At 43.5% G+C, this 16,887-nt stretch overlaps 1 protein-coding gene across 4 annotated transcripts in view; it reads left to right on the top strand.

Moving 5' to 3' along the window:
* LOC137452755 (carbohydrate sulfotransferase 8-like) overlaps window positions 1–16,887 on the top strand; it is a 75,660-nt gene that overhangs the window by 32,228 nt on the left and 26,545 nt on the right. Inside the window, exon 1 of one of the 4 annotated variants that reach the window (XM_068161429.1) lies at window positions 7,284–7,352. The exons of the other annotated variants lie outside the window; for them this stretch is intronic. The gene's annotated coding sequence lies outside the window, so the exon portion shown is untranslated. Of the gene's footprint in view, window positions 1–7,283; window positions 7,353–16,887 lie in introns of those variants that run through there. 4 annotated transcript variants of the gene reach the window in all.

Raw genomic sequence — 16,887 nt, 5'->3', positions numbered from 1 at the left:
TAATATAGCATCAGTTTGAAAATCTTGCAGCTTTCTCAAGCTGCACTTCTGCAGAACTCAGTAAAGATAAACGGCAAAGAAAGAATTGGTGTGTGGTGTGAATGAAATGTAGGATGGAGAGGAGACATAGGGAGTGGCTGGGAGATGGTTAGAGCAGGGTGGGACTGTATTTGTTAAGGCTTGAGAAAACACAGACCTGTTAATTGATGTGTGAAAGGTAACAACCTAATTGCAAGTTGGGGTTTTTGTGTGTGTGTGTGCCATATTAACCAAGGGACTGGAGGTTTTTCTCCATGTTCTCTTTCCCTTTTTATGTTCTTCAGTGAATATTACTTTTTCATGTGTAGCAAATGCATGTTATTTTCCCACATTTTCCTCATCAAGAGAGAGAATAGAATAGGATAGGATAGAACAGAATTAACCAGGTTGGAAAAGACCTTTGAGATCATCGAGTCCAACCTATCATCCAATACCATCTCGTCAACTAAACCATGGCACCAAGCACCCCATCCAGTCTCTTCCTAAACACCTCCAGTGATGGTGACTCCACCACCTCCCTGGGCAGCTCATTCCAATGGGCAATCTCTCTTTCTGTGAAGAACTTCTTCCTAACATCCAGCCTAAACCTCCCCTGGTGCAGCTTGAGACTGTGTCCTCTTGTTCTGGTGCTGCTTGCCTGGGGGAAGAGATCAACCCCCAGCTGGCTACAACCTCCCTTCAGGTAGTTGTAGACAGCAAGAAGGTCTCCCCTGAGCCTCCTCTTCTCCAGGCTAAGCAACCCCAGCTCCCTCAGCCTCTCCTCATAGGGGAACTTGTGCTTGTGCTCCAAACCCCTCCCCAGCTTTGTTGCCTTTCTCCAGACACCTTCCAGCAACTCAACATCCTTCCTAAACTGAGAGGTACAGAACTGGACACAGGACTCAAGGTGTGGCCTAACCAGGGCTGTATCTCTTCCAAACCCAGATGAGAGCATCAACAGGTTTTGGTTTTGTTTTGGGTTTGGTTTGGTTTGTTTTTAAGACTGTTGAAGGAACCTGATTATAAAATACCCCAAGCAATCTTTATTTTGCTTTGGTTATTTGAATAATAACATTTAAACAGCTTTGAATCATGGTAAAGCTGAGTGGCAAACCAACCACCGAGATTAACAGAGTTTATTCAGAGAATGGAGCTCAATTACTAATCCTGCTATCTGCCTCCAGAGGTCTTGCTGGCCTTTTATTAGGTAACCCTATCACCTCAACTATTTGCTTCAGCACTCAAACATATCAGTAACATGTATGGGGATTATTGTAATTTTCCTTTGGGTTTTTTTTTTTCACATGGGAAAATCTTATCCCCAGATCAAGATCTGAAGATCACCCAGTTTGGCTGTGACCAAGAATTTTTTCCCTGCCAAATGTTTGTTTGAGACACACCTGCACTCACAAATTTATCTCCTGGAGATTCAAATATATATCACCTGTTTCATTAGTTTACTTGGGACAAATAATACACCAGTTTGCATGTAGCTGATATGATTATGCTTCTGAGATGTTAATGTTTATCCACGTATGGAGGTAAAAGGTGCCATATACAGGCACTCCTGTAATTAAAACTGTACCATTGTACAACTAACTAACTTTTCTTTCTTTCTTTCTTTCTTTCTCTTTCTTTCTTTCTTTCTTTCTTTCTTTCTTTCTTTCTTTCTTTCTTTCTTTCTTTCTTTCTTTCTCTTTCTTTCTTTCTTTCTTTCTTTCTTTCTTTCTTTCTTTCTTTCTTTCTTTCTTTCTTTCTTTCTTTCTTTCTTTCTTTCTTTCTTTCTTTCTTTCTTTCTTTCTTTCTTTCTTTCTTTCTTTCTTTCTTTCTTTCTTTCTTTCTTTCTTTCTTTCTTTCTTTCTTTCTTTCTTTCTTTCTTTCTTTCTTTCTTTCTTTCTTTCTTTCTTTCTTTCTTTCTTTCTTTCTTTCTTTCTTTCTCTTTCCTTCCTTCCTTCCTTCCTTCCTTCCTTCCTTCCTTCCTTCCTTCCTTCCTTCCTTCCTTCCTTCCTTCCTTCCTTCCTTCCTTCCTCTCTTTCTTTCTCTCTTTCTTTCTCTCTCTTTCTCTTTCTCTCTTTCTTTCTCTATTTCTCTTTCTCTATTTCTCTTTTTCTTTCTCTCTCTTTCTCTTTCTCTCTTTCTTTCTCTATTTCTCTTTCTCTATTTCTCTTTTTCTTTCTCTCTCTTTCTCTTTCTCTCTTTCTTTCTCTATTTCTCTTTCTCTATTTCTCTTTCTCTTTCTCTCTTTCTCTCTTCTCTCTTTCTCTCTTCTCTCTTCTCTCTTCTCTCTTCTCTCTTCTCTCTCTCTTCCTCTCTCTTCTCTCTTCTCTCTCTCTTCCTCTCTCTTCTCTCTTCTCTCTCTCTTCCTCTCTCTTCTCTCTTCTCTCTTCTCTCTCTCTTCCTCTCTCTTCTCTCTTCTCTCTTTCTCTCTCTTTCTTTTTTTTTTTTTTTTTTTTTTAAGAGTTTATTACTTGTGATCTTTTCAAATGGAGTTGTGCAGATTGAAAATTGTGCAAGTTGAGTTACACCTTGAGTACTGTGTCCCATTCTGGGCCCCTCAATTTAAGAAGGTTATTGAGGCACTTGAACGTGTCCAGAGAAGGGTAAGGAGGCTGGGGAAGAGGTCTTGAGCACAAGCCCTATGAGGAGAGGCTGAGGGAGCTGGGAGTGTTTAGCCTGGAGAAGAGGAGGCTCAGGGGAGACCTTATTGCTCTCTACGACTACCTGAAGGGAGGTTGTAGCCAGGTGGGGGCTGGTCTCTTCTCCCAGGCAACCAGCACCAGAACAAGAGGACACAGTCTCAAGCTGCACCAGGGGAAGTTTAGGCTGGAGGTGAGGAGAAAGATCTTCACTGAGAGAGTGATTTGCCATTGGAATGGGCTGCCCAGGGAGCTGGAGTCACCATCCCTGGAGGTGTTCAAGAGGGGATTGGACGTGGCACTTGATGCCATTGTTTAGTTGATGCGATGATGTTGGATGATAGGTTGGATTTGATGATCTTGAAGGTCTTTTCCAACCCGGTCTATTCTATTCTATTCTACTTGATGCCATGGTTTAGTTGTCAGGAGGTGTTGGGTGATATGTTGGACTTGATGACATCTGAGGTCTTTCCCAACCTTTTTGATTCTATGATTCTTTAAGTCTTCCGTGTTACTTTTGTATTCAAATGAGAATGGATGTGATATTTCTCAAACAAGATCAGTCTATTATGCTGCAGGGCACTGTTTGAGGAGATAAATGATAAAAGAGAGTAGTAACTAATAATGCTTGCTGCAAGTCATCATATGACAAGAGAGTGTGGAACCAGCTCTTCAGGCTCCCTGTGTATGAACTTTTGGGAAAATACTGCATTTTAAGTACTGACTTAATGAAGCTGAACATTATGTTACTGATATGTGTTCTTTCCTACCACCAGCTCCTGTACTTCTGTTAGTACTTTATAGATGATCTTGAAGATTGCAGAGAGTCATAAGAATAACCAAAATACCTGAAACCTGTTTATGATGAGCACATTCCACAGTCACTGTCTGCTCTTGGCTTGTTTTCATTCCTGTGTTTTTCCCACTTTGCAGACCAAAGCTTGATAGGAGAAGCCTGTTCAGCCTAGTTGGAGAAGTGTTTAAGAAGATTGTGGGGCTGGTGGCTGAATTTGGGCAAATTCAGGTTGGGGGAAAGGTGACATTTTTTATTGAGACAGACACGTGCAGTGGTGAGTTAAGAAAGGAGAACTCAGGATGGATTGAAGAGGAGGCTCAGGGGAGACCTCATTGCTCTCTACAACTACCTGAAAGGTGGTTGTAGCCAGGAGGCAGTTGGTCTCTTCTCTGAAGCAAGCAGAACAAGAGGACACAGTCTCAAGCTGCACCAGGGGAAGTTTAGGCTTGAGCTGAGGAGAAAGTTCTTCATAGAGAGAGTGATTTGCCATTGGAATGTGCTGCCTGGGGAGGTGGTGGAGTCACCATCCCTGGAGGTGTTCAAGAGGGGATTGGATGTGGCACTTGGTGCCATGGTCTAGTCATGAGGTCTGTGGTGACAGGTTGGACTTGATGATCTTTGAGGTCTCTTCCAACCTTGGTGATTCTGTGCTACTGTGATTTCTTATTCAAAACATTTTAATCAGTCTTCAGTGTTTTTTTGAAACATGTGTTCCAGCCCAGCTCCACATATTTAGTTTCAAGTGGTAAGTAAAGCAGTCATGAGTTCTGCAAGAGACTAGCCTAGATAACCAGCATCTCTTGCCTCTTTCGTTCTAGGCCATTTCATTTCTTGTATGTCTGTGATGTAGACCAGGAAGGTATCAATGCTGTTTGATATCTTTCTGAACAACTCTTTTAAGTCATGGAAATTTTCAGCTGAATTGTTGAAGCACTGGAATTTCAGGACTTTCCAGTTTCGTGGGAGCTGTGGGATGCTGCAATACCACAACTGAAAATGTGGGCATTTCATTCCTTTGCTTCTCCCTTCTCCTCTTTTCAGGGGTGGAAATGGAAAAGAATAAAAAAAGCTCTACCAGGGAGAGCAGCCAAGTTTTTCTTAAAAGACTGAGATTTAAAAATCCTCTTCCTTTTGCTGCATGCTCTTTTGGAGTATCAGCAGGCAAGCCTAAGCATATTAAAAGGCCTTTTTTTTTGTGATCTGCTTATGGCTCTTCTCTGCCATAAACATATTTCTCTGTGCTTATAATAAAAATGTGAGTGTAAGATAAGAGAAGAAATAAAACCTCTCATCTCTCTAATGCTGAAGCTACTTATCTTGGTATGTTGGAGACTTCTGCTCAGGCTCCGTGACAATGAGCACCTGCCATCAGGATCAGTATGTTTTACTAGTGCTCCTTTGTACTGCAGGCCTCCTGGATGGATATTGTCCTTCAGTTACACATGCAGATAACAACCACAGTCGATGTTCTGATTCTTGTCTAGGTATTGCTGTCATAAAACCAGTCAGAGCTGATGACTACTGCCTGCAGGTCACACTTCTCTCACAGGTCTTCTTGTTGGTATCTTTTTGTTGGTAGTTTAACTTAGAGAAATGAACAGGCAAACTATAATTTATGTGCTTGTGGTTTTAGCTAAGGTGTTGCTTGGTATAATGTGGTGCAGTACAAAAGTTATCTGGAAATTATTCAATGTTTATTAAATTCTGACTGATGGGTCAACAACCATCTGTAATCCATCAGAGGGTAACAAATGATGAACAAATGTATTGGGGAGCAACTTCCAGCGAACTTCTGTGCCTTTTCTTCCTTTTTGTTTAAATAGATAGTAGTTAACACAGTGCTCTTCCTGCAAAAAACATAGCACCAGCAAATTCATCAAGAAAACTGCTTGCATTTTTGCATTTTTAAACAGAAACCTTACCACTTTCAGGCTTTGGAGGAACTGGCCTGCATTAGGAATAGTGTGGCCAGCAGGAGCAGGGAAGTCATTGTGCCCCTGGACTCTGCATTGGTTAGGCCACACCTTGAGTCCTGTGTCCAGTTCTGGGGCCCTCAGTTTAAGAAGGTCATCGAGACACTTGAACATGTCCAGAGAAGGGCAATGAGGCTGGGGAGAGGCCTTGAGCACAGCCCTGTGAGGAGATGCTGAGGGAGCTGGGGTTGTTTAGCCTGGAGAAGAGGAGGCTCAGGGGAGACCTCATTGCCCTCTACAACTCCCTGAAGGGAGGTTGTAGCCATGAAGGGGTTGGTCTCTTCTCTCTAGCAACCAGCACCAGAACAAGGGGACACAGTCTCAAGCTGCACCAGGGGAAGTTTAGGCTTGAGGTGAGGAGAAAGTTCTTCACTGAGAGAGTCATTTGCCATTGGAATGTGCTGCCCAGGGAGGTGGTGGAGTCACCATCCCTCGAGGGGTTCAAGAGGAGATTGGACGTGGCACTTGGTGCCATGGTTTAGTGGTCATGAGGTCTGTGGTGACAGGTTGGACTTGATGATCTTTGAGGTCTCTTCCAACCTTGGTGATACTGTGATAACTGAGCACACCAAGGCTTGTGCTGTGGACTTGGTTCTTGGAATGCTGCCCTTCTCTTTGGGTAGGTAAAGTATCAGTGCAATACATCTTTTGGCTGTCAGAGTGGTCTAGAGATACAGTCTGACTTCCACCTCCCAGACTAAACACCTAACTGTTGCAGGCTGCAGTCTCAGGTTTGAGGTACAAATGAGGGTGTGAAATGAACTAAAAGACAAACCTAGGCAGAGCTGCTGACACAGAACTAAAAGGAGTTTCAGCTTTTGACGGCTCAACTTGGTATTGGTATCAGGCTCATAAAATCCAACTTACTTCATCTAACCCCCTTCCTGTTCCTGGTCAAGGTGCAGTCACAGCATGGAGGGTGCTGTGTATAGGACAGGCTCATTTTCTGTTTATGTATTTGCTAAAGTTGAACACGTTTTTTTTCGTAACATCATCAGTGAGCTGCAAGAGAGCTAGGAACAGATGCCAGGAACATTTCCAAATACATAGTACTGAGGCACTGAATTCCTTTTTCTGCCTTGATAGATCCCTCTCCCTTTCTGTAAATGTGAATCTGAGGTTGAATCCAACCCACACACTTTCATATATGTCCCTTTGAATGTCCATCCTTACATCACCAAACAGCTCTTGACACCCAAACAGGGTAGACCCTAAACCAAACCTTAACCCTCCAGAATAGGTAGAAATCAGTGTATTTGACAGCAGTGTCTGAAACATATTAAGCAGACTTCAGGTAGTGATAGGACTCGGGGGAATGGAATGAAGCTGGAGGTGGGGAGATTCAGGCTGGAGGTGAGGAGGAAGTTCTTCCCCATGAGAGTGGTGAAGCCCTGGAATGGGTTGTCCAGGGAGGTGGTTGAGGCCCTGTCCCTGGAGGTGTTTAAGCCCAGGCTGGATGAGGCTCTGGCCAGCTTGATCTAGTGTGGGGTGTCCCTGCCCATGGCAGGGGGGTTGGAACTAGCTGATCCTTGTGGTCCCTTCCAACCCTGACTGACATTGTGATACTACTATGAGACTTCTGTGAACTTTGAATTATATGCTACTGGAAGCAGAAATCAGCAAATTGCATTATGCAGGGATATGAATGCAAATATTTGTAATCGAAGATAATGTGAAGGTAAAGGTCACTCAGCTCAAGTATTTTCTTCCTTTTTTTCCCCCCCTAAGGCATAGTATTGCTAAGGAAAAAAAAAAAATCAAACTCTCTTGCTGAAGACAGACCACAATGGGTTGTGCTGTATATTATTCAAGGATACACCTCCTTTTTATTTGAGCTAAGGCATAAAGTAAACAGAAAGAAAACTGGAGCCAGACTTGTGCAAGGCAGTGTCCAGGCAGGAAGCTCCAGACACAGAAAATGCTGTAGAGGTACTTCTTCTTCATTTTTTCTGTTTCTCTTCAAATCTTAGTATGTTTGGTTGGTTGATTTGGGGGTTTCGAGGGGGAGGTTTGGGTTTTGTTTGTGTTTTGGGTTTTATTTTTGGTTGGTTGGTTGGGTTTTTGTTGTTGTTGTTTAGGTGTTTTGCCAGTAGATCAAAGCATTTGCATTTTCTATTTGTGTTTTAAGACACACTGAGTTCTGCCTTCAGGTTTAGAGATGTCAGATGCAGTGACTTTTTCAGCGGGTCTCTTCAGATGCAGAAAGTTTTGCAGTTCTTAACACTTTGATGTGGTTTGCTGATTCTTGTTTGGGTTTGTTTGTTGGGGTTTTTTTTTGTTGTTCTATTTTTAATTGCCTTAATTGCACGGAAAGGAAAATAATACATAGGGAAAAAAATAACCTTGGCTGGATATCCAGAAACTGATTCCTACCCCCTGGGAAATGCTGTGAAACTATCGGTGCACGAATCAGACGAAACGCTAAGCATTTTGCAGACATGAGATTTAAAATGGTAGTATGAAGGAAAGATGTTGATGTTATTTATAGACTATTTTTAACTTTATGGGATATTAGACTCCATGTTACCTCTCTCTCTCTCTCTCTCTCTCTCTTTCTCTCTCTCTCTCTCTCTCCATTTCTGTCTGCAGTGACTAAAAAAAGCCAGGACACAACCTTACTTTGCATCTTCAATCTCTTCTTTGATATCTACAGCTTGTAGCTGTAAAAGGCTAGAAAACCCTCTTAATGCACAAGAATTTTTGCCCTTTCAAGCTGCTGGATATTTTAATTGCCCATGTGATGTTGTGAAACGTGTTTTTACACTAGAGTAAGGACTATTGTTCATTAAAATGTACAGAGACTACAAAAGCCTACACAAGTTTCTCCTTTCACTGTCATTTCGTTACTGATCTTCTTTCCAGACCAGGCTTTCCTCTTGCATTCTTATGTGTCCAAACCTGAGGCTGCTTTGGTGATCTTTCCACAGTAAAATGCCTGAAGTTTTGACCACTGTTGGCTGTAGGATGAGTTCTACTACACCATTTTTGGAGGCAGCAAACTGCCTTTGTTTTTCAGTTAGTTCTTGCAGTGTTTGAGTCGAGGCTGATGAGGCTCATGGAGAATAAATATGAATCAGCTGCTAGCTTTTAGTTTTGTTTCACACTCTGCTTTAATGTTTTTTGAATGTTAGCCTTTTGAAAGATACTAATAGTTCTGAATATAAAAGAAAGAAAACTGAAGTGAAGGATCACCTTGGGTTTTCTTTCCCCTCAGGCTTCATGTATACCAGGATTGCTTCACTAGCTATAAATTCTTGTCAAGTTTATTAGAGGGTTTTGTGAGTAAGCAGGTAAATGTAAAACAGGGCTATGCTTTATACATTTAATCATTGGCGTACCCAACGTGGGGCAGATAATTAGTTTAATTTATTACTTGATTGATTTAGTGTTTTCTAGCTGAATTAGCAAACATGAAGGTATTGTGGTTTGTGGAGCGATTATTCTTTTCAATTTTTGGGGCTCTGATTTACAGGTATTGTTTGGGTTTGATTTTGGATTACCTGGGTAAATATTTGGTGCGGACAATTTATATGTGGGTTATGTATAGAGTTAAATTATGGTATGGAAAATGTATTAATTTATTATGGCCAGTGAGATACAGGAATGTTACCTCCACCACTCTCCCAATTGAGATAAAGGGTTTTAAGATTCCGCCTGAGGAGACAGTAACTTTAGGTGATGCCTGGGATCCAAAGGTGATTTATCTCATGTCTATAATTCTGCTGCTGGTGATAATTATCGTGTATCTCCTGATTTCTTTACGGCGAGAGAGAAAGATATCCAGAGCTTGTTTTGTTATTAAAACTAGATCAAAAAGAAAACGCCGTGGCTCTCGATCAGTCCCAGAGTCATCTAGTGACGAGGACTGTGGAGAACCCGTGTCAGTTAAAAAGAAGGCTAAAAAGTTAATTGGTAAAGCAGCTTTAAATGACTTTGCTGATTCTAGCAAGCAGCCAAGGGCATCAGCTGGTATCAACATGGCACCTACTCCTTCTCCCACTCCTTCTCCTTCTTCTTCTTCTCCGTCGGCCGTTAATGGAGCAACGTCACTTCCACCCACTCCCTCGGTGGGACCGGAAGTCACTGCCCCAGCAGCTGATTTATCTCAGGACCTGTCAGCTTCCATTAAGGTGGCTGTAAATGCAAACACAGCTCCAGTTAAGGTGGCTCCTTTAAAGACTAGAGCTGGAAAGGGCAAAGATGGAGAAGAAGAGGAGGAGACTGATCCTGGTGAGGGGCCCTCTACTGTAAAAGATCCTGCTCAGGAGGAAGAGAAGGTTTGTTTTAAAGATCTAGCTAACCTAGTGAGATCAAAGCAGGATAGAGATGAAGCTAGGAAGGCAGCTGGCAAAGGTGGTTCTCAGCTTAAAGAGATCCTTAGGAGGATGACAGCAGGATTTTACGGGCAAAGAATTCAGGGAGACGAGGAGGAAGATGATATTACGGACTGTTCTTCTCCAAGGGAAGAATTGAGAAATGTCCGTAAAGATTTCACCAGGGCAGATAAGGAGCCAGTTCTAGCTTGGCTTAGTAGGTGTTATGATACAGGTGCTTCAGCTCTAACAGTTGGAGACAAGTCAGCAGCTCAGTTAGGAACTCTCTCAAGGGACAATGGAATAGATAGACATCTAGGTGAAGCTCTCGGTAAGGTTAATCTGTGGATACGCCTTTTAATAGCGGTTGCCCTGAGATACCCTTCCCGAGATGATCTTCCATGGAATCCTAAACCCTGGACTACCATAGATGAGGGAATTAAGCGCTTGAGAGAATTTGCTGTTAGAGAGCTACTCTATGGTGAACATGAAACTCTGAATCCTGATGACGTTCCTGTGGGTATTGGTCTTGCTAAAAAGATCATCAAACTTGCTCCTTCTAATTATGCAAACATTCTGGCAAGCAGAATTGTGTCAAGAAGTTATGGTGGAGCTTCTCCCACGGTTGGCCAATTCAGTGATCAAATGAGACAATTGGAGGATAGCATGACACGTGGTTCTTTGGTTTCGGCCATTAAAACTATGTCTGGTGATATTCAGAATGGCATAAGAGAGTTAAAAGATGAATTTAGTAATTCCATATCCCAATTGGCACAAAGGGATAATTTCAATTCTTCCTCCAGGTGGGTACAAGTCTCATCTGTGAGGAATACACGTCCTCCAAGGAGGTCATTCCAAAACAGGACATTCCAAAACAGGTCATTCCAAAACAGACCACCAAGGCAATCACGTAGAACTATTTGGATAACTCTGCGTGATCAGTTTGGTGAGAACATGAACCGCTGGGATGGCCAACCAACTGCTAATCTTTTCAGGAGACTGAGGGAATTGCAAAGTGGCAGAACCCGTGGTAGCAATACCAGAAGGGTAGCTGTTACTTCCACAGTTCCCCAGAACGACTCTTATAGCTCCAATAGTGGCTCCAGTTATAACATGCAAAGTTATAACCCTGCACAATATGTGCAATGCACATGTGCGCATGTTCCCCATAACTAGGGGTGCCCTGCCTCCCGCCAGGGGGAGGAGAGGGATAACAGAGATAATAGAATCTATTGGGATGTGTACATCCAGTGGCCTGGCACTTCACAATTTCAGAAGTACAGGGCCTTGGTTGACACAGGAGCTCAGTGCACCATAATACCATCAAATTATCAGGGATCGGAGTCTATAACTATTCTGGGAGTCACTGGTGGATCTCAAGAGTTAAGTAAGGTAGAGGTTAATATAAGTTTAACTGGTAAACAATGGAGGAAGCATACAGTTGTGACCGGACCTGACGCACCTTGTATTTTGGGAATTGATTTTCTGAGAGAAGGGCGTTTCAAAGACCCTAGAGGTTACAAATGGGCTTTTGGAGTAGCTTCAATAGAAATTGATGGACAAAAATTGAAGCTGTCTGCCAGACCTGAACTTTCTGATGAATCTGCAGTTGTGGGACAACATAAGATACAGGACATTAAATTGCCGGTTGCTTCTCAGACTGTGCATCACAGACAATACAGAACCAACCGCGACTCTTTGTTGCCCATTCAGAATCTGATTCGTCAGTTGGAAAGTCAGAAAGTCGTCAGCAAAACTCATTCACCTTTCAACAGTCCAGTGTGGCCTGTGCGGAAGCAGAATGGAGACTGGCGTCTGACGGTAGACTACCGAGCCCTAAATGAAGTAACACCACCTATGAGTGCAGCAGTACCAGACATGATGGAGCTACAGTATGAGCTGGAATCCAAAGAGGCCAAATGGTATGCTACCATAGACATTGCTAATGCATTTTTCTCTATTCCCATAGCAGAGGAATGCAGGCCTCAGTTTGCTTTCACCTGGAGAGGAATCCAGTACACTTTCAACAGGCTGCCAATGGGCTGGATCCACAGCTCAAGCATCTGTCATGCAGTGATCCACGATGCTCTGGAGAAAGGCGGTGCTCCAGAACACATCCAGTTCATCGATGACATCATCGTCTGGGGTAAAACTGCTGAGGAAGTCTTCAAGAAAGGTAACAAAATCATTGACATTCTTCTGAATGCAGGTTTTGCCATCAAGCGAGACAAGGTGAAAGGACCTACCACAGAGATTCAGTTTCTGGGAGTGAAGTGGCAGGATGGACGCCGACACATTCCAGTGGATGTGGTAAATAGAGTCTCTACCATGGCAAGTCCCACAAACAAACAAGAGACCCTACGTTTCTTGGGGATAGTGGGATTTTGGAGACTGCACATTCCTGGATACAGTCAGATTGTGAAACCTCTGTATGATGTGACTCGAAAGAGAAACCATTTCCACTGGGGACCTGAACAACAAGCAGCCTTTGACCAGATAAAGCAAGAGGTGATTCAAGCAATGGGTCTGGGACCTGTCCGAGATGGTCCAGACATTAAGAACATTTTGTACACGGCTGCAAGTGACAATGGTCCAACCTGGTGCTTGTGGCAAAAAGCTCCAGGTGAGACACGTGGACGACCTCTTGGTTTCTGGAGTCGAGGTTACAGAGGTTCAGAGGCTAATTATACTCCAACAGAGAAAGAAATTCTAGCTGCCTATGAAGGAGTAAAAGCATCTTCTGAAGTGATTGGAACTGAATCACAACTTCTCTTAGCTCCCAGATTACCAGTTTTGAATTGGATGTTCAAAGGCAAAGGATCCACACCACATCATGCCACAGACTCAACCTGGTCTAAGTGGATGGCTCTGATAACACAGAGAGCTCGAATGGGAAATCTTGAAAGACCTGGTCTAGTGGAGGTGATCTCAAGTTGGCCTGAAGGCATCAACTGTGCCAAACCTCCAGAGGAGAAAGTGACTCGTGCTGAGGAAGCTCCTCCTTACAATGACCTTTCTGATGATGAAAAGAAATACGCTTTGTTCACAGACGGTTCCTGTCGTCTTGTTGGAAACAAGCGAAGGTGGAAGTCTGCAGTGTGGAGTCCAACACGCCGAGTTGCAGAGGCGAAAGATGGAGAAGGAGAATCCAGTCAGTTCGCAGAGGTAAAAGCTGTCCAGCTAGCTCTCGACGTAGCTGAACGTGAGAGATGGCCAAAGCTTTATCTCTACACCGACTCATGGATGGTAGCCAATGCTCTATGGGGTTGGCTAAAGAACTGGAAGAAGAGTGGTTGGCAGAGAAAAGGAAAACCCATTTGGGCAGCCAACCTGTGGCAGGACATTGCTGATCGAATCGAGAGAATTCCAGTGAAAGTGAGACACATCGATGCTCACATTCCTAAGAGCAAAGCTACTGAGGAACAGCAACACAACCATCAGGCAGATCTAGCTGCAAGAGTTTCTCAAGTAGACATGGACTCTAATCTTGATCTCGACTGGAAACACCGAGGTGAGATATTTTTAGCTCGGTGGGCTCACGATTCGTCAGGACATCAAGGCAGAGATGCAACATACCAATGGGCTCGTGACAGATCCATAGACATTTCCATGGATGCTATCACACAAGTCATCCATGACTGTGACATTTGTGCTGCTATTAAGCAGGCAAAACGACTTAAGCCCTTGTGGTATGGTGACAGATGGTCCAAGTACAAGTATGGTGAAGCTTGGCAGATTGACTACATCACTCTACCTCGTTCTCGTTCTGGTAAGCAGTACGTGCTTACTATGGTAGAGGCAAACACTGGATGGTTGGAAACTTATCCAGTTCCACATGCAACTGCACGCAACACCATTCTCGGTCTGGAGAGACAGATCCTGTGGAGACACGGAACTCCAGAGAGGATTGAGTCAGACAACGGAACTCATTTCAAGAACAACCTTGTAAAGAACTGGGCAAAAGAGCACGGTATTGAGTGGATATTCCACATTCCCTACTATGCACCAGCTTCAGGGAAGATTGAACGCTACAATGGTTTGTTGAAGACCACTCTCAAAGCCATGGGAGGTGGATCTTTGAAAAACTGGGAAAAACATTTAGCACAAGCAACCTGGCTGGTAAATAGTAGAGGTTCAGTGAACCGAGCTGGACCTGCACATTCAGATTTGCTACGGAAAGTAGAAGGTGACAGAGTTCCTGTTGTTAGAGAAAAGAATCTGTTAGGTAAAACTGTTTGGGTATTTTCACCCTCAGGAGAGGCTAAACCTGTCCGAGGGGTGGTTTCAGCTGAAGGTCCGGGTCACACTTATTGGGTAATGCAAGAGAATGGTGAAATTCAGTGTATTCCACAAAGAAATTTAACTTTAGCTGAAAGAGGTTAATTTCAAACTGTTGTACAGCTACATCGCGTCCAAAGGAAGAATCAACGAGGAATCTACGGTGCACGAACCCTGAGATCCCTGAGAGCCCTGAGTCAACTAAGAGACCCTGAGATTTCCCTGTTTCCCTTTTCTTCGCTTCATCGGTGAAGAAATGAACTGTTTTCCATTTTTCTCATTTTCTGATTTTCTTGGACTTTTGAATCATCTACATCTGAGCATAGCCGGAATGGACTATGAACTTTACTCACGAACTGTAAATATCGTTTTGGATTAGATGGACAGTATGAACAGCCAATGAAATTGTTTAGAAGGGGTGGATTGTGGCCGGTTGACGTTGCCCCCTTAAGAAAGGGAATATGGTGGACGGAAGTTGGTAAACGGAAGGAATAGTCTAAACTAATTTCATTGGATGAGTGGGAGGAAGCACTTCTGAGCTGGGACTATACTGGACATTTCCAGCACTTCTCAGTCAGTCTTGCTTCCGCCTCTTCTTCAGGCAACAGCTTTCTGTCCTGGGCTTTCTGCCAAGGCCTCGGCCTTGAAAACCAGATAACAGGCCTGTATACTAACTCCCTTCCAATTAACACGAACTGCTTCTAACTTTTTTTTCCTCTCTTATCTTTCTCTTTCTATCCCATTCTGGGGAAAGGGGGGGAAGAGAGGGGAGAGCGGAGGTGGGGGACCCCTCTCTGCCGAGGGGGGCACTCTCATTTCTGTGTTACTCTGTTGTATATCTTTGTATATATTGTAGATATTGTAAATTTGTAAACAATCCCCTGCAAACCCTACATCGCTTTGTAAATATAGCTCCACTGCTTTGCTAATTCAGCTTGCGAGTTTTTTTTTCCTTTCCCTTCAAGTTTCTTTCCCTTTACCTTACAAGGGGGAAGGGAGGAGGCTTCTCGGCCTTACCCTTCCACCCACCACAGCCATGGATGAAGCAAGAGATACCTCTAAAAGTGCCATTTAATTGTGACTCTACAAAGTTCTTCTGGCATCTGGAGAAGAGAAGGCTCCGAGGTGACCTAATTGTGGCCTTCCAGTATTAGAAGGGAGCCTACAAGAAGGCTGGGGAAGGACTTCTCAGGATCTCAGGGAGTGATAGGACTAGGGGGAATGGAATGAAGCTGGAGGTGGGGAGATTCAGGCTGGACGTGAGGAGGAAGTTCTTCCCCATGAGAGTGGTGAAGCCCTGGAATGGGTTGTCCAGGGAGGTGGTTGGGGCCCTGTCCCTGGAGGTGTTTAAGCCCAGGCTGGATGGGGCTCTGGCCAGCTTGATCTAGTGTGGGGTGTCCCTGCCCATGGCAGGGGGGTTGGAACTGGATGATCCATGTGGTCCCTTCCAACCCTGACTGATACTACACTATGCTATGCTATGCTATGCTATGCTATGCTATGCTATACTATCTTCTCTCATTCATACAGACACTCTTCATTCTGCTAGGTTGAGTGAGCCTTGGGACATAGCTGGGCATGTGTATGGTTGGTCACAATTATACACCCTCTCTTACAGGTATGCAGCATGCTACTGGGTCCTGTTTCTCAAATAACTTGGAAAAGGGGCATTAAAAGCCATATTTTATTTGAATTACTATGTTCAGGCTGAACCTTTTACTTCTGGAGGGCAAACTTCAGCCTGTTTAAGAAACACGTACCACTTGGTGCCATGGTCTAGTCATGAGGTCTGTGGTGACAGGTTGGACTCAATGATCTTTGAGGTCTCTTCCAACCTTGGTGATACTGTGACACTGTAACTAGGATCTGTGTAAAAGAAACCAAAACAGTGAAGAACCAATAATTTTAAAAGTGATGAGCTTTCCAGCGGGCATCATTGCAGGACCTTGTGCAGAGAGACTTTTCCCAAGCCTATACTAGTTATCCCAAATATAATTGCTGCTTTTTGTTTGTTTGTTTTCTTAAAGAGTAGAAGTTGTGGAGAAGGTATGGAGGAGGAGACTTGATGGGGTGCTTGGTGCCATGGTTTAGTTGTTTAGGTGGGTTGGATTGGTTGATAGGTTGGACGTGATGATCTTGAAGATCTCTTCCAACCTGGTCTGGTCTGGTCTGGTCTGGTCTATTCTACTCTATTCTATTCTAATTATTACTTGTTACTTATTTTAATTATTACACAGAATCACAGAATGTTAGGGATGGAAAGGACCTTGAAAGATCATCCAGTGTAACCTCCCTGCCAGGGCAGGATCACTAGGGCAGATCACACAGGAATGCATCCAGGCAGGTTTTGAATATCTCCAGAGGTCAGCCTCACAGTGAAAATTTTTTTCCTCCTGTTTCCATGGAACTTCCTATGCCTCAACTTCCACCCACTGCCCCTTGTCCTGTTATTGGACATCTCCCAGAAGAGTCTGACTCCGTCCCCTTGGTACTCACAATTGTGAAGGTACTGCTGCTGCTAACAGGCAGTTAGTTCAGTTGGTGGAGCATGGGACCCTTAATCTCAGGGTCATGGGATCAAGCCTGCAGTGAGCAGCAGTGTTCTTTTTAGGTGGGTTGGATTAGTTGATAGGTTGGACACGATCTTGAAGGTCTCTTCCAACCTGGTTTACTCTATTCTATTCTAATTAAAATGGTTTCCATTGAGATCTCTTCTCTTTGAAGCTTTCTAAGAATATTGATAACATAAAACAATTACACAGTCTTATAAAATTCTCTCTCATGTCACAGGACAAAGATTTTTGATTGTGATAGCTATTGCTGAGCGTTCTTGGATCTTACAACTTTGTGACTTTAAAGTTTATAAAGACTTC

This window comes from Melanerpes formicivorus, unplaced genomic scaffold, assembly GCF_026170545.1.
Source record: "Melanerpes formicivorus ecotype bairdi unplaced genomic scaffold, bMelFor1.0.p_v2 SCAF_58, whole genome shotgun sequence".
Classification (NCBI taxonomy): Eukaryota; Metazoa; Chordata; class Aves; order Piciformes; family Picidae; genus Melanerpes; species Melanerpes formicivorus.
The sequence above is the reverse complement of the archived record's forward strand: the minus strand, read 5'-3'. Positions and strand labels throughout refer to the sequence as shown.